This window comes from Panthera pardus, unplaced genomic scaffold, assembly GCF_024362965.1.
Source record: "Panthera pardus isolate Hobbes unplaced genomic scaffold, ASM2436296v1 HiC_scaffold_17, whole genome shotgun sequence".
Taxonomy (NCBI): Eukaryota; Metazoa; Chordata; class Mammalia; order Carnivora; family Felidae; genus Panthera; species Panthera pardus.
The window spans coordinates 58,184,034-58,211,893 of NW_026526732.1; positions in this window are offsets into that span (position 1 = coordinate 58,184,034).

Genomic DNA, 27,860 nt, shown 5'->3' on the forward strand with positions numbered 1-27,860 from the left:
ATAGAGCCAACCATTATTTTAATAGGTTCAATTTCTATGAATTAAATTTTATTTTGAAAATCTGTATGCCACAGTAAGGGCAATTTATTTTGTGTTTTAAATATATTTTATTCAAACAAATAAAGAAAATATTTTAGCAGTGCACTGTATTTCCACCAATGACTAAACTAACATTAAATGATGGAGTGTTAAGCATGTACTCTTATTTAGCAGTGAGGATGGAGATAGAGACCTGAGTACTAATATTTTATAAGTATTCCTCTTGAAGAGTACCACAGTGCTAGAAGATTCAATATTGGTTTTCAATATTGCTGAAATTGTAAAGAAAGCATAGAAGAAAATATTAGATCATGTAATTAGCTATGTAATAAAGCTTTGTGGCAAATTGAGGTTCAAAGTTTTATACTGGAATCATCATTTTAAAAAAGATATTTCAACATGGAAGTCTTTGCTGTGCCTCTATTCATGGAAGGAGTGGATGCAGGAAATGTGTATGACTGAGTAAAACAATGAAGGCAGGACTTGGCAAAACATTCAAAACTGATGGGCTTGGGGGCGTTGGCAGCACAATAATACTCATTTCTTTTTTCATCTTAAATTTTTACATAAATTAAAATGCATATCTTATACTTTGGCAAAAATCAAACACAGGAGCTTCCTGTTTTTATGGTCTTATAAGCCATCTCAAAATTCTTGAATTTAAATTCCAGAATTTATCATATAATCTATTCCTTTTGATGCATATGGTTGATTTTCTTCTAGTATACCAATAAATTACTCTTGTGGGAATGTAGAATAGCCAATAGACTACCCTATATACTTAGATTTGTTTATTTCCCTGATTTCTTTGTTGAATGGTACTGATATTCCTGAGTTCTGGATTATGCTTTAGATGTTCAGATAATCAGAAAATGTCCTTCCCTTTCATTCTCCTTCCTGTTCCCAGCGTGCTTTAATTCTGAGACCCACTCTTCTCTTGACTGTGGAAAAACTACAGTGATTTTCTCAAACCAATTTAGACTTTAATGTGATATGTCCTTTTTTTTTAAAACTCAGATGATTTATTATTTATAAGCCATTTATTTAGCATGTAGTCTTAATTTGAATATACTTTACCTAGTATTGTTATTTAATTTTCATTAAAAGTTACATGTATATCTATAGCTTAATGCATAACTAGATAATAAGTGAGAACAATGTGTTATACTTTTCTGTATTATTTTTATATTTTATCTTTATGAGACACAGTAAATTTGGATTTTGGAAGTGAGCTCATCATGTTCATTGCATGGGCTAGTTGCTTCAGATGCAACTAGTTTTGTCTATTCATCCATGTTCTATACCAATATCTTTCTCTCTTTGTGCCATTTCATAAGTAAGGTTGGAGGTATGTAATATATTTTTTTGACCCACTCATTTATCCAAGCAGCAATATATATATTCATCATTCACTGAGCAGTAAGGACTGTCTGGTAAAAGCTCCTAGGCTTCATTCAGACACAGTTCGAATGTAACCTCCACAGAATATGTTTATCCCAAGTTAGGTCTGGTTTCTCTATTTTTTTTTCCTTTACTTAAAACTTTTCTGCAGTCTTAGAGAAACATGCAATTTTAAAATTTGTACAAAAGCATGATTTTGTCCATAGTTAATTATATTTTATGAATATTCCCCATTATTTAGGTACAAAATCTTGACCTTTCATAGATTGGTAGTGACTTGATATATTATGTATGCAAATTTGTAGTTATTCAAAATGCGTGCGGTTTCTATAGTGTTGCAATCACTTTTATAGCTTTTGTTCTATGTTAGTCATCACATAAGTATTTACAACTGGCACTTAAAAACTGATTTCCTTTTAACTTAAAAAAATACTTGAAATGAAAAGTCTAAACTCCGGAGACAATAAAATCAATGGCTGCCAGTGGTGGTGGGCAGGAGAGGGATGAATAGGCGGAGTACAGAGAACATTTAGGGCAGTGAAGAATATTCTGTATCATATTATATTTATGGATATATGTTTTTATGTGTTTGTCCAAACCCATAGAATATAGAAACCAAGAGTGAAACTTGAAGGAAGCTATGGACTTTGGATGATTATAATATGTCATTATAATCTATATGTCACAACTTTATGTCAAAACTTTACACAAGACAAGATACAAATTGCCCTCAAAGCAAATGAAGATAAAGAGAATGCACACATAACTACCCTCTGAGCAGAATGGTGTTGTGAAAATAATTGTAAAAATTCTGGAACTTTAAAATAGACACACACACACACACACACACACACACACACACACACACACACAAACTGCATCTAAACATTGAGTGGTAATGATTGGATATAAGTGGAAAGATGGAGCCTAATTATTTGGAGCTCTTTATCTCAACATGGATAAACAACTGTCTGTGAGCTCAGGCTGGAGTTAGACAAGAAATTTTGCAGTATCTTGTTTTTCCCCTTGAATAGAAATCAAATAATATGAAGAGTATTGCTCCAAATATGGTGTCAGATAGTAAACCCCTAATAATAGAAAAAGCACTAGCAAGATACACAAATATGCCAAAGGAATACTTCAAATCACCTCCAGTAAATGTCTAGAATAACCCAAAACCAATATTCATTACCCAGGAGGGTGTGGCCTATGCACAGCACAGATGTACTGTCTTCTGACTTCTATTTCCACACTTTCAACTCCATACATGGTGGTTTACTCTTTTGTTCCTTATTTCATCAATTCTTGGTCATAGGATGTCCCATCTTCATTTTTTATTAATTGTGGTTCCAATTGGATACATTGTTAAACAATAAGCCATTTCAGAGACTTAATTTTTCAGAAAATGGAGAATTAAGACGATTAAAGAAATTCTCCTTCTGACCCTGAATAGCCAAAGTAATGTTGAAAAGAAAACCAAAGTAGGAGGCATCACAATTCTGGACTTCAAACTATATTACAAAGCTGTAATTTTTAAGACACTATGGTACTGGCACAAAAATAGACACATAGATCAATGGAACAGAATAGAGAACCCAGAAACAAACCCACGAATGTATGGCCAACTAATCTTTGACAAAGCAGGAAAGAACATCCAATGGAAAAAAGTCTCTTCAGAAAATGGTGTTGGGAAAACTGGACAACAACATACAGAAGAATGAAACTGGGCCACTTTCTTATACCATACACAAAAATTAACTCAAAATGGATGGAATATCTAAATGTAAGATAAAAAACCATCAAAACCCTGCAAGAGAAAATAGACAGCAACCTCTTTGACGTTGGCCACAGCTACTTCTTATTAGACAGGTCTTGGGAGGCATTCTATCTACCTATCTATCTACCTATCTATTACCTATTATCTATCTATCCATCTATCTATCATCTATGTTTCTATTTATCTATCATTTACTATCTACCTACCTATTTATGTATCTATTATCTAGTTATAGGGAAATAATAATTTTTAAATAATATTAAGTATGCTTTTATTTATTTCTCATGTGATGAGATTGTTTATTATATAACTTCTACTCTCTTGCATATTATTGTACACCTCACCTATTGCATGCTACTAATCTTCTTAGGCCCCAAGAAGATGAATGCAAAAGGGTAGATCAAGTTATATCCTAAAGGAACTTACAGTGTAAAATGATACATTGGCAAACATAGGAAAAGGTGTGGTCAGGAAATACAGCTAACTATCAATAGTACTGTTTCCCCAGCTTCTGTATGCATGCTTTGTTGAATTTATTATACTTGACTTCTCACTAGATAATGACTTTACTAAGAGACATTCTAAAGATAAGATCATTAAGCAAAGACAATAATTTTTTAAGTTTATTTATTTTAAGAGAGAGAGAGAGACAGAGACAGACAGGGGCAGAGAGAGAAAATCTCAAGCAGGTTTCACACTGACAGTGCAGAGCCCAATGCAGGGATAAACTCACAAACCACGAGATCATGACCAGAGCCGAAGTCAGATGCTATCCTACTGAGCCACCCAGGCACCCTGACAAAGTTTTTAGTTACACATGAAAAAAAATTTTTTACAACTATGAGATAGGAACTTTTAGGAAGATTTCTGAGTCCACATGATTTCTCAGATTAGAGTTAGATTTTACCAATAGGAAACAGAAAATACAGACATGGAAAGAAAGAGAAGTTGAGCTCATGGGACTCTATGAAGAGTCTTAATTCCTAAGTTATTAAAATCTTTATCCCAAGGGTCATAATTCAAAGGGGAGTAAATAGGACCATTGATTCAGGAATAGAAGTGGCCTGTGGAATGAGGAAGATTTACTGAGCCCTTGGGTTACCTGTAAACTACTGAGGCAAACAATTTCTTTTGGTTTCAAATACTGTGACTATGATGTTGCTGTGGCCTAGGAGAGACTTGTAGTGTTGCAGCAACATAAAAATATGGTAGGGAAAAAACATGGACAGTGTAGGTGAAAACAAGATAAGGATATCTGAACCTCTTGGAAGGGTGCATTAAAGATAAAATCTGGTAGAGAAGAAGCTGCCAGCCATGCTTCTTGTGATATTAATATTGTTCAAGGTATAAGAATTTGCATGTTGAAACATGCCAGTGGTGTTTGAGGAATTGAAAAGCTAGTGGTCAGAGGTAAGGGTAACTAGCTAGATTCAAATTTGGAGAATGGCAAAAGCCGTGCTATGACAGACCGTAATAGTCCATTGTTGAATTGCTGTAACTTGATGACACTGTAAAAATATCTTTTAGAGCAATTTTCAGCATATTCCTATACTAATTCAATCTTTCTCCCTTCACTGGGAGAAATATTATTCCAGGATGAAGTTGAATTTTTATTCTTAAAAGAATAAAATTTAAGGTTTTTTGAAACTGTGTTATATCATAGAATTTAATTTAGATAGAATAAAATTGATATTTCTCATTAATAAGTCTTTCTACCTATGAAGCTGTTATATTCCTACTTTTAAAGAATTGCTGTTTATATTCCTGTATAGATTATGAAATTTCTTTACATGGGTCTAGGAAATTATCTTCAAGTTTTTTTTCTTAGATCTGTAAATGTTTTGATGTAATTGTGATAAAATCCTTTTAAAATATATTTCCTAAATGTCTGATAATCTTGTATATGAAATGTATTGCTAAGTCTTTATTTTATACTCAACCAACACTGGGAACTACTGGTTAGTTTCACACTTATCTTGTAAGCTGTTGAGCTTTTTAGGAAAGCCTTGTATCTATAAAAATACAAAGAGGCAAATTGTTCCTCTTATTCTGTATTTAACATTTAATTTGTTGAGTTTTTTTTTTAATTCCCAAAGTAATGCATAATAATAATGCTTTAGGTGAGCTACTTTAAAAGAAAAAAGTCCTCTAATTTTAATATCATACCACTGATGATAATTTTGATTGCGATTTCACATTAATATTATTCCTCAGTTAAACCTAGTTTCTAACAGTTTATAATTTACCCAATAAGACCTCTACCCACCCCTTCAGAAATAGATTTGATTTCATCATCTTTTGAGATGACTTAAATTCTTATTATGCTCTGGCATTCTAATAGTACTTAGTAATAAACTTTTTATACATACAATTTTAAGTATTTATTATACTGTGTTATAAACAGTCTTTAACTATCTTCATATTCTACTAATCTAAATCCATGGAAATATTACTCATATCCTCTTCAAATGAAGTGTTTAGTATGTAAGCATTCATCAAAAGGATATATGAATTATTTCCTGTCTGGATCTTTAAACTTTGGATGTATTTGGTATTTCTTACCACTGAGAAGGTATAGAATCCTGACCTCTCTGCTTATGATCAGCTCTCCAGGAATTATAGTATTTGGTGAAATTCCTCTATGTGACCAGAAATAAATTAACATTTTAAAAATGATTATGATTTGTGAAAGAACCTGAAATAGTGTTATCCCTAGAAATGGAAGTTTACTACTACCCAGACAGCAAACTTGTCAACTGTTTTGTGCTCGTCACTAAAAAAAAAAATTGTCTAAGGGTGAAGTTCCCAAGAATTCAAGTCTAAAATTGGAACTGAGGAGAAAAGTTAAATCTGTTTTCTCTTGTCCTTCTTTCTATTATCTTAGGGAGGAAACCCAAGTACCCTTGCTAGCTTTCATTAGACACCTGACCTCTCTACAAGCTCCTTTGGGTAGAGTTCTTATGTAAACACAGAAATAGAAATCACAGCAATTACCTACCACATTTTTTTAAAGCTCTAAGGCACTTGAACTCATGACAATGAAATCAAGAGTCACATACTCTACTGACTGAGCCAGCCAGGTTCCCCTATCTGACACTATTGTTCTTCCCATGTTCATTTTGTTCTAAAGACTTCTTGTTGCCCACCTATTTGCATTGGCCTTGTTCCTGCCTTCATAGATAAGTGAGATTTGATTGCATTGTTATATCTTTACTATGTTTGTTGTGTCCTCCTTAGTCAGCAAATACAACATATCTAAATATAACCTATTTCTAAGAACAGTTTTGTACTGAGTCAAGTATCATGAAATGGCTACCTTATTTGTCTTAAGGAATTTTGCTTTTATCAGTGCCCAAAGATTTTACCCACTCACACATAGTACTTGTTTGGTTTTATAACAACTTTAGGGATGCAGGTCATCATTCGTTCAGGGAGCATAGGAAAGTAAGCACATGATTTGCACAAGTGTGTGTGCTTTACAGCCCAAAGCTTTTTATCAGGAATCTTTGACAGTGAGGTCAATAGATTTAAAATCAAATACAAGGACTTTCTAGAAGGGTACTCAGTTAAGAAAGAGAGACAAAATATAAGCAGCTCAAGTACAGACACAGGGCAGAACTTGAAGTTTTCTAAGTTTACAAGGACAAGTCCAAAGTCATTCTGAGTAATTCCATTTCCACTGCTCCCTCTCCATTTCCCATCCTGTTTTTTTCTGTCCTCCTTCTATTGTAGAAGACTACACATTTTTCCTTGAAAGAATCATATTAACCACTTTTCCTTTTTTTAAAAATGTTTTATTTATTTTCGAAGGAGAGAGAGATGGATCATGAGGGGGTGAGGGGCAGAGAGAGACACTGAATCTGAAGCAGGCTCCAGGCTCTGCACTGTCAGCACAGAGCTGGACGTGGGCACAAACCCACAAACCTTGAGATCATGACCTGAGTTAAAGCCTGCCTAACTGACTAAGCCACCCAGGCACCCCTACCAGTTTTCCTTTAATTTCAAATTGTTTGCTAAATGAATCAGCCTGCAACATTCATTTGAAAAAATTATAACAAAGTGCTTAAACTGTAAATAGTTACCTGAACATAAATTCTAGGAATTTTGGTATCAAAGTTAAGAAAGATCTCCTTCTATCCATTTTCTTCTTGGATACTCACTTCAGAAGGGTATTGTCTTTGTATAAACGTATTGCTAAAGAAGAAAGTCTTATGTTTTAATTAGTAGTAAATTTTGCACCACACAGAACAATTCTCCAAACAATGAAGTTGTGTGTTTATTTAGGTTTAGATTGTGGCATAGCTTATATTGTGAATTTTTCGTCTTTTTAAAAAAATAATGAATGGTCTGAAATATTTCCAGAAATCAGAGGCAATTCCTGATGTGGTAATACACTGGTTTTTCTGATTCTTTGACTCTTGAAATGATATTCATATGTCAAAACCCAACCCAAATATCACTTTTATCAAATTATATATTACCCTCCTAGGCAGAGTTAACCAATTCCTTCTCTATTTCCAAAACACCTGTATGATAACTTCTCTGATAACACATGTATAATAATTGTACCAGAGAGGAGAGGGAAGATGGCAGCGTAGGAGGACGCTGGGCTCACCCCGCGTCCTGCTGATCACTTAGATTCCACCTACACCTGCCTAAATAACCCAGAAAACCGCCAGAGGATTAACAGAACGGAGTCTCCGGAGCCAAGCGCAGACGAGAGGCCCACGGAAGAGGGTAGGAAGGGTGGTGAGGGGGTGCGCGCTCCACGGACTGGCGGGAGGGAGCCGGGGCGGAGGGGTGGCCCGCTGGCCAAGCAGAGCCCCCGAGTCTGGCTGGCAAAAGCGGAGGGGCCGGAGGGACTGTGTTCCGACAGCAAGCGCGACTTAGCGTCTGGGAGGTCATAAGTTAACAGCTCTGCTCGGAAAGCGGGAAGGCTGGAGGACAAAGGGAGGGAGAGTTGCTGAGCCCCCGGACGACAGAGCTCAGTTTGGTGGGGAACAAAGGCGCTCGCCAGTGCCATCTCCCTCGCCCATCCCCCAGCCAAAATCCCAAAGGGAACCAGTTCCTGCCAGGGAACTTGCTCGCTCCGCGCAAACACCCAACTCTGTGCTTCTGCGGAGCCAAACCTCCAGCAGCGGATCTGACTCCCTCCCGCTGCCACAGGGCCCCTCCTGAAGTGGATCACCTAAGGAGAAGCGAGCTAAGCCTGCCCCTCCTGCCCCCGTGCACCTTGCCTACCCACCCCAGCTAATACGCCAGATACCCAGCACCACAAGCCTGGCAGTGTGCAAGTAGCCCAGGCGGCCACGCCACGCCACAGTGAATCCCGCCCCTAGGAGAGGGGAAGAGAAGGCACACACCAGTCTGACTGTGGCCCCAGCGGTGGGCTGGGGGCAGACATCAGGTCTGACTGCAGTCCCGCCCACCAACTCCAGTTATACACCACACCACAGGGGAAGTGCCCTGCAGGTCCTCACCACTCCAGGGACTATCCAAAATGACCAAACGGAAGAATTCCCCTCAGAAGAATCTCCAGGAAATAACAACAGCTAATGAACTGATCAAAAAGGATTTAAATAATATAACAGAAAGTGAATTTAGAGTAATAGTCATAAAATTAATCGCTGGGCTTGAAAACAGTATAGAGGACAGCAGAGAATCTCTTGCTACAGAGATCAAGGGACTAAGGAACAGTCACGAGGAGCTGAAAAACGCTTTAAACGAAATGCAAAACAAAATGTAAACGACGACAGCTCGGATTGAAGAGGCAGAGGAGAGAATAGGTGAACTAGAAGATAAAGTTATGGAAAAAGAGGAAGCTGAGAGAAAGAGAGACAAAAAAAACCAGGAGTATGAGGGGAAAACTAGAAAACTAAGTGATATACTAAAAAGAAATAATATTCGCATAATTGGTATCCCAGAGGAGGAAGAGAGAGGGAAAGGTGCTGAAGGGGTACTTGAAGAAATTATAGCTGAGAACTTCCTTGAACTGGGGAAGGAAAAAGGCATTGAAATTCAGGAGGCACAGAGAACTCCCTTCAGACGTAACTTGAATAGATCTTCTGCACGACATATCATAGTGAAACTGGCAAAATACAAGGACAAAGAGAAAATTCTGAAAGCAGCAAGGGATAAACGTGCCCTCACATATAAAAGGAGACCTATAAGACTCGTGACTGATCTCTCTTTTGAAACTTGGCAGGCCAGAAAGGATTGGCACGATATCTTCAGTGTGCTAAACAGAAAAAATAGGCAGCCAAGAATCCTTTATCCAGCAAGTCTGTCATTTAGAATAGAAGGAGAGATAAAGGTCTTCCCAAACAAACAAAAACTGAAGGAATTCATCACCACTAACCCAGCCCTACAAGAGATCCTAAGGGGGATCCTGTGAGACAAAGTACCAGAGACATCACCACAAGCATAAAACATACAGACATCACAATGACTCTAAACCCGTATCTTTCTATAATAACACTGAATGTAAATGGATTAAATGCGCCAACCAAAAGATATAGGGTATCAGAATGGATAAAAACACAAGACCCATCTATTTGCTGTCTACAAGAGACTCATTTCAGACCTGAGGACACCTTTAGATTGACAGTGAGGGGATGAAGTACTATTTATCATGCTACTGGAAGCCAAAAGAAAGCTGGAGTAGCCATACTTATATCAGAAAAACTAGACTTTAAATTAAAGGCTGTAACAAGAGATGAGGAAGGGCATTATATAATAATTACAGGGTCTATCCATCAGGAAGAGCTAACAATTATAAATGTCTATGCGCCGAATACCGGAGCCCCCAGATATATAAAACAATTACTCATAAACATAAGCAACCTTATTGATAAGAATGTGGTCATTGCAGGGGACTTTAACACCCCACTTACAGAAATGGATAGATCATCTAGACACACAGTCAATAAAGAAACAAGGGCCCTGAATGATACATTGGATCAGATGGACTTGACAGATATATTTAGAGCTCTGCATCCCAAAGCAACAGAATATACTTTCTTCTCGACTGCACATGGAACATTCTCTAAGAGAGATTACATACTGGGTCACAAAACAGCCCTTCATAAGTTTACAAGAATTGAAATCATACCATGTCTACTTTCAGACCACAATGCTATGAAGCTTGAAATCAACCACAGGAAAAAGTCTGGAAAACCTCCAAAACCATGGAGGTTAAAGAACACCCTACTAAAGAATGAGTGAGTCAACCAGGCAATTAGAGAAGAAATTAAAAAATATATGGAAACAAACGAAAATGAAAATACAACAATCAAACGCTTTGGGATGCAGCGAAGGCAGTCCTGAGAGGAAAATACATTGCAATCCAGGCCTATCTCAAGAAGCAAGAAAAATCCCAAATACAAAATCTAACAGCACACCTAAAGGAAATAGAAGCAGAACAGCAAAGGCAGCCTAAACCCAGCAGAAGAAGAGAAATAATAAAGATCAGAGCAGAAATAAACAATATAGAATCTAAAAAAACTGTGGAGCAGATCAACAAAACCAAGAGTTGGTTTTTTGAAAAAATAAACAAAATTGACAAACCTCTAGCCAGGCTTCTCAAAAAGAAAAGGGAGATGACCCAAATAGATAAAATCATGAATGCAAATGGAATTATTACGACCAATCCCTCAGAGATACAAACAATTATCAGGGAATACTATGAAAAATGATATGCCAACAAATTGGACAACCTGGAAGAAATGGACAAATTCCTAAACACCCACACTCTTCCAAAACTCAATCAGGAGGAAATAGAAAGCTTGAACAGACCCATAACCAGCAAAGAAATTGAATCAGTTATCAAAAATCTCCCAACAAATAAGAGTCCAGGACCAGATGGCTTCCCAGGGGAGTTCTACCAGACGTTTAAAGCAGAGATAATACCTATCCTTCTCAAGCTATTCCAAGAAATAGAAAGGGAAGGAAAACTTCCAAACTCATTCTATGAAGCCAGTATTACTTTGATTCCTAAACCAGACAGAGACCCAGTAAAAAAAGAGAACTACAGGCCAATATCCCTGATGAATATGGATGCAAAAATTCTCAATAAGATACTAGCAAATCGAATTCAACAGCATATAAAAAGAATTATTCACCATGATCAAGTGGGATTCATTCCTGGGATGCAGGGCTGGTTCAACATTCACAAATCAATCAACGTGATACATCACATTAACAAAAAAAAAAGAGAAGACCCATATGATCCTGTCAATCAATGCAGAAAAGGCCTTTGACAAAATCCAGCACCCTTTCTTAATAAAAACCCTTGAGAAAGTCGGGATAGAAGGAACATACTTAAACATCATAAAAGCCATTTATGAAAAGCCCACAGCTAACATCATCCTCAATGAGGAAAAACTGAGAGTTTTTTCCCTGAGATCAGGAACACCACAGGGATGCCCACTCTCACCGCTGTTGTTTAACATAGTGTTGGAAGTTCTAGCATCAGCAATCAGACAACAAAAGGAAATCAAAGGCATCAAAATTGGCAAAGATGAAGTCAAGCTTTCGCTTTTTGCAGATGACATGATATTATATATGGAAAATCCGATAGACTCCACCAAAAGTCTGCTAGAACTGATACATGAATTCAGCAAAGTTGCAGGATACAAAATCAATGTACAGAAATCAGTTGCATTCTTAAACACTAACAATGAAGCAACAGAAAGACAAATAAAGAAACTGATCCCATTCACAATTGCACCAAGAAGCATAAAATACCTAGGAATAAATCTAACCAAAGATGTACAAGATCTGTATGCTGAAAACTATAGAAAGCTTATGAAGGAAATTGAAGAAGATATAAAGAAATGGAAAGACATTCCCTGCTCATGGATTGGAAGAATAAATATTGTGAAAATGTCAATACTAGCCAAAGCTATCTACACATTCAATTCAATCCCAAAGAAAATTGCACCAGCATTTTTCTCGAAACTAGAACAAGCAATCCTAAAATTCATATGGAACCACAAAAGGCCCCGAATAGCCAAAGTAATTTTGAAGAAGAAGACCAAACCTGGAGACATCACAATCCCAGACTTTAGCCTCTACTACAAAGCTGTAACCATCAAGACAGCATGGTATTGGCACAAAAACAGACACATAGACCAATGGAATAGAATAGAAACCCCAGAACTAGACCCACAAATGTATGGCCAACTCATCTTTGACAAAGCAGGAAAGAACATCCAATGGAAAAAAGACAGTCTCTTTAACAAATGGTGCTGGGAGAACTGGACAGCAACATGCAGAAGGTTGAAACTAGACCACTTTCTCACATCATCCACAAAAATAAACTCAAAATGGATAAAGGACCTGAATGTGAGTCAGGAAACCATCAAAACCCTAGAGGAGAAAGCAGGAAAAGACCTCTCTGACCTCAGCCGTAGCAATCTCTTAGTCGACACATCCCCAAAGGCAAGGGAATTAAAAGCAAAAGTGAATTACTGGGACCTTATGAAGATAAAAAGCTTCTGCACAGCAAAGGAAACAACCAACAAAACTAAAAGGCAACCAGTGGAATGGGAAAAGATATTTGCAAATGACACATCGGACAAAGGGCTAGTATCCAAAATCTATAAAGAGCTCACCAAACTCCACACCTGAAAAACAAATAACCCGGTGAAGAAATGGGCAGAAAACATGAATAGACACTTCTCTAAAGAAGGTATCTGGATGGCCAACAGGCACATGAAAAGATGCTCAACGTCGCTCCTTATCAGAGAAATACAAATCAAATCCACACTCAGATACCACCTCACGCCAGTCAGAGTGGCCAAAATGAACAAATCAGGAGACTATAGATGCTGGACAGGATGTGGAGAAACGGGAACCCTCTTGCACTGTTGGTGGGAATGCAAATTGGTGCAGCCGCTCTGGAAAGCAGTGTGGAGGTTCCTCAGAAAATTAAAAATAGACCTACCTTGTGACCCAGCAATAGCACTTCTAGGAATTTACCCAAGGGATACAGGAGTACTGATGCATAGGGGCACTTGTACCCCAATGTTTATAGCAGCACTCTCAACAATAGCCAAATTGTGGAAAGAGCCTAAATGTCCATCAACTGATGAATGGATAAAGAAATTGTGGTTTATATACACAATGGAATACTACTTGGCAATGAGAAAGAATGAAATATGGCCTTTTGTAGCAACGTGGATGGAACTGGAGAGTGTGATGCTAAGTGAAATAAGCCATACAGAGAAAGACAGATACCATATGGTTTCACTCTTATGTGGATCCTGAGAAACTTAAAAGAAACCCATGGGGGAGGGGAAGAAAAAAAAAAAAAAAGAGGTTAGAGTGGGAGAGAGCCTAAGTATAAGAGACTGTGAAAAACTGAGAACAAACTGAGGGTTGATGGGGGGTGGGAGGGAGGGGAGGGTGGGTGATGGGTATTGAGGAGGGCACCTTTTGGGATGAGCACTGGGTGTTGTATGGAAACCAATTTGACAATAAATTTCATATATTAATAGTGAAAAAAAAATAATTGTACCAATAGCTTGTATTCTTTGTGTCTGTCCTACAATAGAAAGTTAGCTCCTTGAAAGTAGGGACTATTTTATATTTCTTCATTTCCTTCCTGTGTGGAGATATATAATAAATGAAGAATGAATGAAAAACTGAAATAATTACTATAACAAAATTTGGTGTTATATTAAGCCTATTTAAAAAATTAAACCCATTGAGGTGCCTGGGTGGCTTAGTTGGTTGAATGTCTGACTCTTGGTTTTGGCTAAGGTCATGATCTCACGGTTTGTAAGTTCAAGCCCCTCAATGAGCTCCACACCACAGAGCTTGCTTGGAATTCTCTCTTCCCCTTTCTCTCTGTTCCTCTCTCTCTTAAAAAAAAAATAAATAAACCCATTCATTTGTTAAGCAAGTATTTGCTTTAAGATTCTACTAAAGTCAGTCCTATTTTTAAGCCCTAAGGATATAGCAGAGAACAAAATCAATTAAAATCCCCACCCTAATTGAACTCATGAGCTAGAAAATTATGAAACTGTAGAAATTTGACCATTTTATCTACAAAAATGGCAAATGTATATGGTTCAAATGAATATATTTTAGTGGGAAAATGATTTTAAGAAACTAGATTCAAAGGTTTTTGAAGCAGTGGTTGTATTTCCTTTACTTGTTTTGTTCCCCATGGCAGTTAACATCAGAAATGTCAACACTCTTACACCAGCCAAGTCTGAGTGAGTAATCTGTTACCTGGGTTACTGAAATAGCCTCCCTCATGGACTCCCTGCTTTGTCCTCTTAGCTCCTGTTCTTATCAAAGCAGTCCAAGCTCAAGTCTATTTAAAATGTCTATGAATCAGATCGTAATACTCTTTCACAAAACCCTATAGCAGTTTCCTATTTCACTAAGAGAAAGCACTAACATTCTTGCCATGGCCTATGAGGGCCTTATATATTCTAGTATTCCACTTTTCTTCCCCTTTGGCATCCTGGTTTCATATTGCAAACATACTTGCTCAAGCTGTTTCCCCCACACTGGCTTCTTCAATATACCAGTGATGCTTCTTCTTCAGGGCCATTGGGCTACTTCTTTCTTCTGCCTGGAAAACTCTTCCCTCAGATAATTAATTGACTAACTCCTCACCTTTTTCAAATTCTAGCTCTAATTTCTCAATGACGTTATTGCACTTTCAAATATTACCTATCATTCTGAAGCACCCATACCTTTTCCTATTTTTCTGTTTCCCATAGCCCAGGACATATTCTATCATACCATACAATTAACTTATTTATTATAAGTTAATAGACACATATTTATTTTTATTTATTTATATTTATACACACATACACACACACACACACACACACATATATATATATATATATATATATTTTTTTTTTTTTTTAAATATTGTTCACCATTATCCCTATGACCCTAGAACAGTGACTGGCATACAGTAGGAGCCCAAAAAATATATGTATGTGTTTTTAATGACTGGATAAATGTTGGCCATTTTGAGTTAGACTGGATTGTCACATACTATTTGAAAAATAGAGTATGCTAATGCTCCTCCTACCTTAATATTCTGCATTGTAATCCAGAAGAAAATAATGGTAAGGAAACTACCATTTATTTATTACCCAATGTTTAGCAGGCAATATGCTAGAAGACTTATTCTATTTCATTGGACTCTAATAACTCTATAATAATAGCGATTTTACTGAGGAAGCTGAGAATGAGGGAATTAATGTAACTTATGGCCCCACCTGGAAGTGTTAGAATGCCTTATGCCTCCTTGTTCTTCCCATTACATTGTATAGCTTAAAAATATTTTTTAAATAATTGGCATAATCTCCAAAATACATGTCAATAAGTTGTGTAAATCCTCTGAAAATAAAAAAAAAAAAAGAAGCAATTCCATCTCTATTGTATATTGGCTTAAAAGCAGGTGGGTGGGGTTAGAGGAAGGAATCTATTTGCCTATTGATTAGAAAGTCACTGCTGCTGTTTCTGTTAGGTTACTGCGAATACATTCTTCACCAAAGAGGAAAAAATAGTGCTAAAATTTTTCATAAAATAATCCTGCTGTGACAGTCAGTTCAAACCAGCATTAGAGATGTATACCACAGGTTTATGTTGTTGTTGTTGTTTTATAGGTTGTTCTGATAGGGAGTTAAGTTTAGATGTTACCTTTTCAAATGAGTGAAGACTTTTATTTACAAGTGTATCTTTGCCAATATTTGCCAAATATTATGATCTTGGAAATACAGCTATCAAAAAGTCTTTGTTGTTTCATGTAAACTAGAAATAAAGTAGGCTGATTTTTTTTTTTTTTTATGCTCAAGTATGGAACTCTTTCTGACTACATAGAGACATCCAAATGTCATAGAAAGTCCCTACAATTGTATGGCAAACTCAAAATTGATTTTTATATGGATTTGGAAATATTATCTACTGCCTGTTCAATCCTATGATTAGGAAAGTGCTAGGGTTAACGATCTTTTTTTTTTTTTTCCCTTTAAAATAGGGAGTTCCCCTTCAGAGTAAAATCAATTATCTTCTTGGTTGATCTAGAATATTTTTTCTCTTGCATAATGCAATGACATTCTCAATAATATGTTTAATGTAATATACCCATTTTGCCATACATAATATCCTGTTACTGATTTCCTAACACAATAGTATTATGGTGTGGGATAGTGGACCAAAAATTGAGATAGTTATGACTGCTACATAGAAAAGATTGATGAGTTTCATGGTGTGTCCAACTATGGTTTTTCCTTTTGTCCTATTAAAGTGTGCAATAGTTCATAGTGAAGACTGTGTATAAAGATTTGTTTTATATGGGAGAACAAAAACATAAATAACTCTTTTGCATTACGGTATGTAAACCATGTTATATAGGTAGAGGATGATCTTTCACATATATTTGGAGACTCACAAGATTTTAGTTTCTTCATATAAAAACCTTGTAAGTTATGTCTTCCAAATTATGAGTCTTTTTCACTAAATACACTTAAAATTTTTTTAATGCTTATTTATTTTTGAGAGAGAGTGAGAGAGAAACAGAGCGCTCAGGGAAGGGGCAGAGAGAGAGGAAGACACAGAATCCAAAGCAGGCCCCAGGCTCTGAGCTATCAGCACAGAGCCCAAAGTGGGACTTGAACTCACAGAACACAAGATCATGACCTGGATGCTTAACCAACTGACCCACCCAGGCTTCCCTAACTGAATACACTTTTTAAATTTATTTGCAACTTACCTAGTTCTACACATGGTTCCAATCCTTTGAAATTGGTTGAGTCTTTCTTAGGACCCAATATCAGATTTTATATTGGTAAATGTTCCATGCATACTTGAAAAAAAAGTATTATGTTGTTGTTGGGAATGTTCTGTCTATCCCAATTAGGTCAGGTTTCCTTATTGGGTTGTTCAGTTCTTCATCTTTACTCATTTCTTTTTTTCTGGGTGTTCTGTCAGAAATTGAGAGAGATATGCCAATGTTTCCAGGTATGACTGATGAAAACCCATTGCAGCAGGGGCAATGGGAGTTTTAAAAATAAAATCTAACCCTGGGAGAGGGGGAGTAATACATGCCAGGCCCAGAACTGCAGGTGAGGAGGGAGAGGAACACTGATGAAGACCATACCTGTGAGACCCACTGACACAGAAAATGCATACCTGTTTTGGCCTCTCCATCCCCTCACCGGGATAACAAGTCTTGGGGAAAAGTCACAATGGAACATAGCTGTGGGATTTGCAAGACACAGACTCTGAGGTACAGTACAAAGGGAAAACCTAAGGCTGAGTGGAGCTAAAATTTAGAATAACTGCCAAACACCTAAAAATAAGATATTGCTAGCCAATGTTAGTTATTAATTTATTAACATTATTCTAGAATTCCCATTTGTTCCTGTGCTCTAAAAAATTATCAGTCTTCTAACTATTTCCTTGAACACAACACAATTAATGTTAAATTCATGTGTTAACTCTTTGGTCTGTTCCTCTTGATTTTTTTTTTATTGTGTCATCATGTCTTATTGTAGAACCCCTTCTTTTTTGATGGGTTCCAAACAGTATATATTTATAAGTTAGAAGGGACCTGAGGCTTAGGATGATGATATCTTATTGAAAAATGTATTAAATTGGTTCTCTCTAGGGGACAGAGAAACTAATAGATCTAGAACAGTTTAATCTTACTGGGGAGTTTGGGGTGCCTGGGTGGCTCAGTTGGTTAAGCATCTGACTTTGGCTCAGTTCATGATCTCACGGTGCATGAGTTTGAGCCCTGTATGGGGCTCTCTGCTGTGGGTGGCTCAGTGATTAAGCATTGGACTTTGGCTCAGGTCATGATCTCATGATGCATGACTTCAAGCCCTGCACTGGGCTCTCTGCTGTCAGCATGGATCCTCCTTCTTCGGATCCTCTGTCTCCCTCTCTCTCTGCCCCTCCCCTGCTTGTTCTCTCTCTCTCTCTCTCTCTCTCTCTCTCTCTCTCTCAAAAATAAACACTAAAAAAAATCATACTGGAGATTTAGATCTCTTACCACTAGACTTCCCACCCTGTGTGTTCAGGTTCATTTCCAATTCTTTTTTTTTTTTTTTCTGAGAATATAACCTTTTATGGTTCTTTCTCAAAGCATAGTTATTTATGAGTTTCCCCCTTCTTATCAGTTCCTGAATACATTTTTTTTCTTTTAAAGAACTGGCAGAAGCCTTTGAGCCATGCGTACCTGCCTGATTTTTCTTCCTTCCCTGAGTATTAGCCCCTTAGTTCTGCATTGCCTTGTAATTATTTCTATTCACTTGCAGTTTGAAGGTCAGTCCTAATTTCTTAGTCTATCATTGCTGGTCTAAATGTAGTTTTATTTACATTTCCAATATTATGAGTAAGGTTAAACATTTTGCAATAGGTTAACATTCCACGTGCATTTATTTTCTCATGGATTGTCTGTTTATATTCTTTTTTTTCTCCCAAGATTTTATTTAAATTCAAGTTAGTTAATATATAGTGTAATATTGGTTTCAGGAGTAGAATTTAGTGATTCACCACTTACATATAACACCCAGTGCTCATCCCAACAAGTGAACTCCTTAATCCCCGTCACCCATCTGGCCCATGCCCCCACCGACCTCCCCTCCTGCAACCAGTTTGTTGCCTCCCTGTTTGTTTTTATTTTATTTTTCTTTCCTTCCCTTATGTACTCTGACTGATGATTAGATTGAGGGTGTGTATTTTGGCAAAAAAATACCACTGAAATGTCCCCTTCTCTGTGTATTATATCTTAAAGGAAGTGATTTTGATTGTCTTCTTACTGATGATATTAATTTTGATCAGCTTAAGACAGTATCTGCCAAGTTTCTCTACAATGAAGTTACTATTTTTCTCTTTGGAATTAGTAATTGGGGGAGATACTTTGAAGTCATGCAAATATGTTCCCTTTCCTCAAACATCTGCTTATTAATATTAATACCTTTCTTTTAGGTGCTATAACAAAAATACCACAGAATGGTGGCTTACAAACAACTGAACTTTATTTCTCATGGTTCTGGAGGCTGGACGTTCAAGAGCAAAGTGCCAGCATGGTTATATTCTGGTGAAGGCTCTTTTCTGGGTTGCAGTATGCCCACTTTTCACTGCATCCTCACATTTTGAAGGGACCAGGGTGCTCTGTTGGGTCTCCTGTATAAGAGTACTAATTCCATCCATGAGGCCTCCACTTTAATGTCTAAGCACCTCCCAAAGACATAACCTCCTAATACCATCCCATTGGGTGTTAACATTTCTACATATGAATTTTAGGGGGGACACACACATTCAAACTATTGTAGCAACCATCCTTGGATGTAGCTTACAACAAATAATACTATGGGGCTTGCTTAATGGAAACTTTCTATTTTTCTTTCTCTCAACATTTTAAAAATGAAATCTTTCTGTCCCTTCTACCTACCCCAACTATTTATTCAAGTGATCTTTTATTTATTTTAGTATAGACTCATTTTATTTATGTTATTCTATGAGTTATAGTCCAAACTATAATTATTTATGTTATTGCTCAAATTCTCTTATTCCTTACTTTTCTTCTTTCTTTCCCCTATTATTATACTTTTTATCCTTTATTTTATATAAACATATACACACACATTTTCTTTTATAATTTCTTTGTTGAAATTTTAAAGCTGAAGTTCGATTCCACAACCCTGGGATTATGACCTGAACTGAAATCAAGAGTTGGACGCTCAACCGACTGCCCAGTGCTCTGGTTTTTGTTTTTTAATTCTCTTTTTACCTTCTCTGCTTTTCCCACAATCTCTTTTATGAAATGGGCTGCATTGGCTTTATAGCATTCTTGAAAATTTGTATTTCAATTTGTTTCTTTAAATTATTTTGAGATACAGGGTTATAGTTTTTATCTCCATGGTGGCCACATTTTTCTGGTCTTCTTTGTTGGCTAATTTTGGTTTTGGCCATCTTTCCATAGGTTAGTTCATATTCTTTTCTTGTTACTTATGGTAGTTAGATGGATGCCTTAGACCTCTAGGTTCCTATGTAGGGGGCAGAACTTCCAGGATTCAGAGCTCAGTGGTTCTGTCACTGACTGTTAATGTGAACTCTCACAATACAGTCATTGCTATGATCTATTCTGGCATCAAATGTAAGGTTGTTTCAGAAACTTCTGCCAAATTTCTTTTCCTTATACGTTTTTGTTTAGGATGGGCCACAAGGGAGATTCTTGTGAGATTTGGATGGTATCGGTAAGAAAGATGACTTTTTGCAGCTGACACAATTACAGCCACCAATCTGCTGACTTACCTTGTTGGCATGGAGCAACGTTTGGGCCTGTAGTCATTCTGCCTTTTCCTGAATACCTCTTCCGTGTCTCTGACTCCTGGGACAAGTATGTGTGTTTAGCTCCATGATCAAAAGACACCAGAATTTGCAGAATATTCTATCACCGAGGACAAAGACAATTAGAATGGACATGGGTTTAGTTGACTGTCATGAGGTTCTAGCTTGTTTTCTTGGGATTCTTTCCTGCTCATGATCTTCTCTTCCTGTCCTATGACCTATCAGTTTCAAGCCACAGCCTTCAACACTGAAACATGACCTTAAAGGGACCACTTAGCCATCCAGAGTTATGCAATTGCATAAGCCAATTTCCTGCATAAATTCCATATCAAAATAACCCAACTTGAATGGGTTTCCACTGACCAAATCCGAGAAATTTTGTACATTAAAATAATTAAGAGAGTAAAATAATATTCATGGAATAAAATGCTATACACTTACTATTGACACTTTTGTAATTAATTTTAGGGACAAAAATAAATAAATGAATAAATAATATTCTCCCTTCAAATTACTTATTAATTCAAAGGGGCATTAGGAATTATGCATTAGACAAAGCTGGAAGACACTGAATTTAAATAAGCAATGAAAGATTCCTATTTGATTCAGTGAACATCCTGTTACTCTCTTCCTTATTTTGCTGTTCAAATTTTCACAGATTTGGCCAATGTGAGCCCCTTGAAGCTGGATCCTGTATCCTTTAGTTATGTTTCTCTCATACTTTTTGCAATTTCTTAGCCATTTTCCAAGGATACCTTATTCCTTCAGGTGGAGAATATCTCAGATTAACTGTGTTCATTGCCACTTGGTTGCATATATTTCTAGGGCTTTTCAAAGAACATGCAAAAGAAGTATAGATACATAAATATAAATATGTACATACATGAATACATATATATTCCCGTATTTACACAAATATCTATATTCTCATTCAACACCACTTCTTAATCTTCTAGATTGTTGCATTTTATACTTAGGCTAAATAATAGTAAGATACTACACAAAGATCACGATAGAAATCTGAGTTGATTAATTCCTACAAATGTGTAATCTTAAATTAACATGATTTTTTGCTTTCATATTTTAAGATGATAAGAATTTATAAGAGTACAGCTTATTCAAGGAGTGCCTGGGTGGCTCAATCAGTTAAGCAGCTGGTTCTTGATTTTGGCTCAGGTCAGGATCTCATGGTTCATGAGACCAAGCCCTGCATCAGGCTCTGCACTGACAGCATGGAGCTTCCTTCTCCATGCTGGGATATTCTCTCCCTCTCTCTCTCTCTCTCTCTCTCTCTCTCTCTCTGTCTCTCTCTCTCTCTCCCCCCTCCCTGATTCTGTCCCTCTGTCTATCAAAATAAATAAATAAACCACAACAACAAAAAGGGTACAGTTTATTCAACTATTATTTTCTATCAAAAAAAAACCAGTATCTTTCTTGCTCAAAAGAAGTACTTTATATTTTACACATATGATAGAAGTCATAGCCTGCTTAATTCTATTTAATAAGTATGATTCTAAAGATGAACAAGCCCCAATAGACCTTGGATTAGATCATAGTTGATTGATTGTATTTCACACTTCTGAGTAGATCATAAATATACATTAAACAATGAGTAGACTTCCAAAAATAAATAATGATTTACTGTTTAAATTTCCCCATGGCAATTTCCTTTAAATGTGTGTATTGTACAGGTAGGCTATTGTTGTATAAAACTCAGTGACTTAATTCTAAATGACTAATTAAGGCTCATGTGACCGTGGGTCTGTTGCTGATAGACTGATGTATTTGGCTGGGAAGCTCTGATAATTTTAGGTAGGCTTTGTCACACATCTGTGGGTTGGTTGGAGATCAGTGATGTAGGCTGGGCTAGGCTAGGTTCCCTATGTCTCTCATCACAGGGCAATGATATAGTTAAGGGGGAAGCAAAAACATTTCAAGACTCTTTTTTTTAAATGTATATTTGTTTTTGAGAGAGAGAGAGAGAGGGAGACATGGAATCCAAAGCAGGCTCCAGGCTCTGAGCTGTCAGCACAGAGCTGGATGCAGGGCTGTAACCCACGAACTGGGGGATCATGACCTGAGGCAAAGTTGGACACTTAAGTGACTGAGCCACCCAGGTGCCCCAAAGCACATCAAGACTCTTAAGGCCTAGACTCTGTATGGGAACACAATCACCTGTACCTGATTTTATTATCCAAATTAAGTTCATATGGCTGTACCCAAATGAAGGGGCAGAGAAATATACTCTATCTCTTTAGTGAAAGGAACTGCAAAACTATATTGCAAAGACTGTGAGTACAAGAAGGAAAGAAGAATGAGGTCAATAATTTCACTTAAAACCTTGCTGACTTTTGGTAGATCAGCACATTATTATTCCCTGATGGGTTGACTAGAAATGTAGAATTCCGGTTGGTTCATATGTATATTAAAGGTAGAGAAGAGCTGATCTAAGAATATAACTATCATGTCACTTAACTCACTCTCTCTTTCACGTAGACTTGTTTCTTTAATTCTGTAAGTATGCACTGGGCCCAGGTCCTTTCTTGTCACTGTTTGCACATCTAGAACATTTGAGCCTCTGCTCAACTGTCACCTTATTTAAAAAATATCCTGACTATCTAACATAAAATATCAGCGCATCTCCATGCCATCACCTTCCTTCCTCCCATCATTATTTTTTTCTACCACAGCACTTGTTAATACCTAAGTTTTACATGCATTTTTGCTTAATTTTAATCTATATTCATTAGAGTAAAAGTACTAAGAAAGCAGGGGCTTTTGTGTTTTTTTCACTACTGAATCCCTGGTATCTAGAATAATCTTGGCATTTAAAATGTGCTCATAAATGTAAGTTAATAAGAAATAAATTTTAAAAATATTTATATAGAGGTAATTTTTAACTGAAAAATATTTATTCTAAAGCTATAACTAGTTATCAAACTTAACTGTATATCAGGATTTTGTTTGGCTACAAGTTATAGAGATACACTCGCCTTCTCAGAAATGGCTTAAACAATGTATAGTTTTATATTTCTTTATCATAAAAAAAGTTCATATTTTATTAGTTCAGGGCTACTGTGGTGGCTCCATAACATCACCATTGCCTCAGGGTCCTAATTTTCATCTCTTACCATTTTTTAATCCTGATTCATATTCTCAGTTTTGCATCCTGTTTTGAAATGGCCCAAGCAGTCCTAACCATAATGAATGATTTCCAGGTAGGAAGAAGGAAGAGGAGAAAGTGGTACAAAATTATTTGTGAACGGGGTCAAATAATTTTTAAGGTATTGCCTAAAATCCCTTCCTATAATTCCCATTAGTGTTAATGACCAGGGCTAGGATTTATCATCAAATGGTCATTTCTGACTTCTCTGGGAAATACAGTATTTTCTTTGGACATTTTTCTACCTCTAACAAGTTGTGGTTATATTTATGCTGAAGAAGCTCTACTATTGTATTTTACATAAAAATGAATGCATTTACCTTTTTTAAAGTTACATTTGCTTTTTTTCAACTTTTTTTTTTTTTTTTTTTTTTATTTTTGGGACAGAGAGACACAGAGCATGAATGGGGGAGGGGAAGAGAGAGAGGGAGACACAGAACCGGAAACAGGCTCCAGGCTCTGAGCCGTCAGCCCAGAGCCTGACGCGGGGCTCGAACTCACGGACCGCGAGATCGTGACCCGGCTGAAGTCGGACGCTTAACCGACTGCGCCACCCAGGCGCCCCTACATTTGCTTTTTTAAAAAAATTGTGTATTTACTTTGAGAGACAGAGAGAGAGAGAGAGAGAGAAAGGGAGAGTGGGAGAGGGGCAGAGAGAGAGGGAGAGAGAATCCCAAGCAGTCTCCACACTGTCAGCACAGAGCCTGACCTTGGGCTTGAACCCATGAACTACAATATCATGACCTGAGCCAAAGTCAAGAGTTGGATGTTCAACCGACTGAGCCACCCAGGAGCCCCCAGATTTTTTTTAAATGACAAATAAGAATAAAAACTTGACTCTCAGTAACAGTGTTTGTGGTCCAAAGAAATTGATGAATACATATACATTGTTCTTCAAAACTTCATGTTATAGAATTCTTTTTAGAAATTATATAGTTTTTCATTTCTTTCAATTGAATAAAATTTTTGGCATATCTAGAAAAAATTTTAAACTGTTAAAGTTTTGACAATATTGATACTTGGTAATTTAATTAGTAGCAAGTTTTTTTTTCATTGCCACATAGTACTATGTGGCAATGAGAAAAAATGAAATATAGCCCTTTGTAGCAACATGGATGGAACTGGAGAGTGTGATGCTAGGTGAAATAAGCCATACAGAGAAAGACAGATACCATATGGTTTCACTCTTATGTGGATCCTGAGAAACTTAACAGAAACCCATGGGGGAGGGGAAGGAAAAAAAAAAGGAGATTAGAGTGGGAGAGAGCCAAAGCATAAGAGACTGTTAAAAACTGAGAACAAACTGAGGGTTGATGGGGGGTGGGAGGGAGGAGAGGGTGGGTGATGGGTATTGAGGAGGGCACCTTTTGGGGTGAGCACCGGGTGTTGTATGGAAACCAATTTGACAATAAACTTCATATATTGAAAAAATAAAAAAAAATACTAGCAAGTTATATCTAGTAAATTTAAAGGTCTGTTTTCTGAATTCCTTATTCAGCAGAAATACATACCTTCATACTTTCATACCTCTTTAATAAAAAAATGGCTCTTTTGGCCGAACAGGGTCCTGAATCAAGATGTCACTCTAGCATTGGAATTACATAACAAAACAATGTTGCGTATGTTGTTAATCCATATTGGATTCCTTCATTCTTCTCGAATACTCCATGGTGCTCATTTAGAACTATGAAGTTAAGGAAACTTGCTCTCTGCAAGTTTTCCAAATTTTCATCTTAGCAGAAAGCCTCATCTACCTAGAGTCAGAAGGCTTTAAATCATGTAACTAATGTTGTGATAGTAGCTGCTTCCATGGGGATGTATTAGTGGCAAAATTAATGCATCATTGCTAGGCACGTATTTTTCTCTACCTCAATTTCCACAAGGGGCTATCTTGTCATGTTTGTACTCAGTACTTGCACCAGATCACTGTTAACTACAAGAACAGAAATATCAGCTCTTTTTTCCTGAAATGTTTTATTTCATCCTGTTTTTCCTCCCATAGATAAGAGTATGAATTAAACTAGACTCAAATACAATAAAAATCAGAGAATATTTTTTTCTTTTCAGTAAAGACTTTTCTTGGCTGAACTTTTTCAGTGAAGTTCACTGAGGTTTTCTTTTTGTACATTAGCAGCTGGATAGAGTTTGATGATGGTGATCCAAGCATACCTAAGAATATAATTTTGAGTCCAGATCTTGGGTTAGACATTTGTGACAGACCCAAACAAAGTGAAGACACGTATCAGTTCAGCTTCCTTTACCTCTTGCCTTCTTTGCACATCGCTCTTCAGTCACAGCAAGTCACAGAAGTCACAGTCACTTCTACTTTCATTCTTTCAGGTCTCAAACAAATGTCTTAGTTCCTGTAACACTACAGCTAAGTGCGCACTTAGGCTTGCCCATCTGATCTTTGGACCCACCCTCCTGTCTTTTTATTTTTTTTGCCCAATATATATTTGATTCTTTCAGGAGCTATGCCTCATCACTTCCGTAAATTAGAAGGGGTGCAGCCTTGAAAGAAAGCTGCTCTTCTTCTATGTACTGTGACATCATTAGTAATTCCAGGTGGAATTGAAAAGATTTGAAGGGATAATTAGAGTTTCCAAAAAGCCTCAAATCACACTGCATCCCTTTGTAGTGAGTGGCAGGGAGTGAGATTATGATTTTATTCTAAACTAGTATTTCACAAACTACTTGTAGCCAAAGACTACTAAAAAATTCCAGGGGGCACCTGGGTGGCTCAGTTGGTTAAATGTCTGAGTCTTGGTTTCAGCTCAGGTCATGATCTCTCCGTTTTTATGAATTCAAGCTTTGGGTCCGGCTCTGCAATGGCAGCAGGGAGCCTCCTTGGGATTCTCTCTCTCCCTCTCTCTGTGCCCTTCCCCCACTCGTGCTATCTCTGTCTCTCTCAAAATAAATGAACTTAAAAAAATTCCAATCATTGAAGATCAATACATTTATAAGATAAACTTTTTGTAATAATGTCAAATTGTTATAAAAGTTGTAAATAGTTATTCTCACTTTCTGTGAGTATGTGTCCTGGCCTAACGTCATCCCTCCACAGACATTTTGACCAGGCTGTAACTTTAAAACTCTTCTCTTATATTTATTTGTTCTTTACATTTTTAAGAGATTACAGTATTTATTTTAAATCATGTCTTTTAATAATTAAGTTATAACTATTTCATTTAAATGTTTGGCTTTATATTACACTTATCTAATATTAATATTCCCACCTGTCCTTTTATATTCATGTATATTAACTGGATTTTCTGCCCTTTTTGTTTTTAACCTTGCTAGGTCAGTAAATTTGTGGTTTCCCTCCTATTTAAAACTGAATTGTATCCCATATAGCTTAAATGTAAACTAAGCGAGCTTAGTTTTATTCCTAAATATTGTACCTCTGCTTGCTTTAAAACATTTTTAAAACATTTTAAATCTAAAGCTACAACATTCTGAACTGCCTTTAGTCCCTCCAAAGCCATGATCTCTTTTACAGTCCTTGATTTCCATTCTTTGGTAATGCAATTCCTACTCCTTTGATCACACATATATTGAAAAAATATATATGTATATATGTGTATATATTTCTAGACCTAAATGACCATTCAAGAGGTCTTTTTTAACCCCTAGCAAATATTAGAAGTTCTGACATGTGTTTATGTAGCACCCTAACTTGATGCTTCCTAATACCTATCATCCTTTATTGAAAAATATGTGTAATAGAAACTTTCTAGTGGTTTTAAGCATATGACTCATAGGAAAAAGAACTCCATACTCTCTAAGTTCAGAAGAGTCTTCACTGTTTGGGGTCAGTCATTACCCACAAGCTTTAGAGTGAGATACAAGTTCAAAGAACTCTTCCTAACACCCATCCTTACAGCTTACACTCTAGTCAATATAAAGGAATAATTAGGGAGAGAGCTGAGGAAGGTACTTTAGAAATGTGGAGTTTGTGGAGAGAGTCTGCTGGACATGGAAAGGAGAGAAGGGCACCTCCTAGTTGTAAAGTTGAAGGCAAGGTCCTCAAGACTGGCTCTAAGTTAATGATTATTCAAGCCACTATTAACATATATGTGGAAATTCATTATTCCATTGTCTTTATTTTTTATGATTGAAAATGTCATTAATAAAACTTTTAAA